Raw genomic sequence first — 1,425 nt, forward strand, 5'->3', positions numbered from 1 at the left:
CTTGAACTAAAACTCATGCGATGAGCTTTAGTTAAAGCACCCCTGTGGCCATTTTGAAGTGTGGGGATGCTAATACACGAGACACAAAGGCTGACTAGAGTGCAATAATTGCAGCACATTGGCGCAGCTCTGCAGCATGTCTACAGGCACCTATAGGTACTTAACAGAGAAGAATAGTCATTTAAATACAAGGGATATGAAGAGGAGGAGAATAGGTGAGGTATAGCTGAGAGAGGCAAAGGCGTCCTTTGAGATTGGGGAGGGGCTGCCTGTAGGCCAGGACAGGCCTATCCCAAAGGCTGTCCTAAAACGGTCATCATTTTCCAGAAGTGACTGGAGGGGGTTAATGGTGTGTCCAAGGTGTTCAAACCAGGATCTGTAGGTTAACTGCTTTGTTTATCCGCCTGTAGCTCACCTTCACCACTCAGCCATGTCCCCTCCTTCCCTCCCCGTTTCTCTATCCCTTATAAATGACCGCATTCCTTTCTATTTAGTACCCCTGCTCTCTGCAAGTCCCTTTATAGCTTCTGAGGAGTGGGCTGTAGCCTACAAAAGCTCACGCTTCTCTGAAAGAGTTAATCTATAAAGTGCCACAATGGTCTGCCTTCTGCATAATAAGGTAAAGCAAGGGTCATCTACCCGCACTGTTATCAGCATAATCACAACTTGAGCTTGACACTGGCTGCAGAGCTCTGCAAGCCTGAGGAAAAGCAAAGGATATAGTTCGGCTAAATATTAGTACCAGTAAAATGCATGAGACACAGCTCCAGTTGCTTAATAAATCACCTCTCTCATACGTTCACTGAGCTGTCAGCAGCCTCAAGGAACCACTTCTAGGCTTGAAGTACACTGGAAAAATGACTTGTTGATGACAGCGGGAGCCAGCCATGTGTACAACAGACCCACCAGCAAACTTGGCTACACAAAACCTAGGCCAAGTTGAGAGAGGGAAAAAAAACCTTCTCAAAAAAATGTCAGGAACTAACCAGGTTAGGACTTCAGTTGCCAAAAAAAAAACAAAAGAAAAGGATAACCCCCTGCAAGTGCAGCTGCCTTTGTCTCCACTGGCAGCCAAACTAATTCCCAACGCGAGGTCAGCTTCTCCCCTGGCTGGCAGGACAATTTTTCCAGCTTCAGATTGCAGAGGGAGGGTCAGGAGGCCTGGTACTCGGGGGGGCACAAACTCCTCACAGGAACCCCTTGGCATCACAAACAGCTGTGTGCACAGCAAGGCTGGCTGCAGCAGCTTGTGTCACGTCGCGGGGCAGAGGTGGCCAGTGCGCGCATGATGCACGGCTGCCCGCAAGGCCGTGCCCCGCGGAGCTCCCCCGCCCCCCCGAGCCCCTGGCCAGCCCTCCCCCGGCGCGATGCCAGGCGCCCGTCTGCCTCCCCGGCGGCTTCCTCAGGTCCACGTCTCGGTCGCCG

General features: G+C 51.4%; 1 long non-coding RNA gene across 1 annotated transcript in view; it reads right to left on the minus strand.

Annotated features, from left to right (window-relative positions):
* Nucleotides 1-1,065, minus strand: part of LOC112551464 — a 52,658-nt gene extending 51,593 nt beyond the window's left edge. Inside the window, exon 1 of the long non-coding RNA XR_003095777.1 lies at nucleotides 787-1,065. This is a non-coding gene — a long non-coding RNA (uncharacterized LOC112551464). The remainder of the gene's footprint in view (nucleotides 1-786) is intronic.
* Between the last annotated feature and the right edge of the window lie 360 nt (nucleotides 1,066-1,425).

The sequence above is a fragment of the Alligator sinensis genome, unplaced genomic scaffold, assembly GCF_000455745.1.
Source record: "Alligator sinensis unplaced genomic scaffold, ASM45574v1 scaffold412_1, whole genome shotgun sequence".
NCBI lineage: Eukaryota > Metazoa > Chordata > Crocodylia > Alligatoridae > Alligator > Alligator sinensis.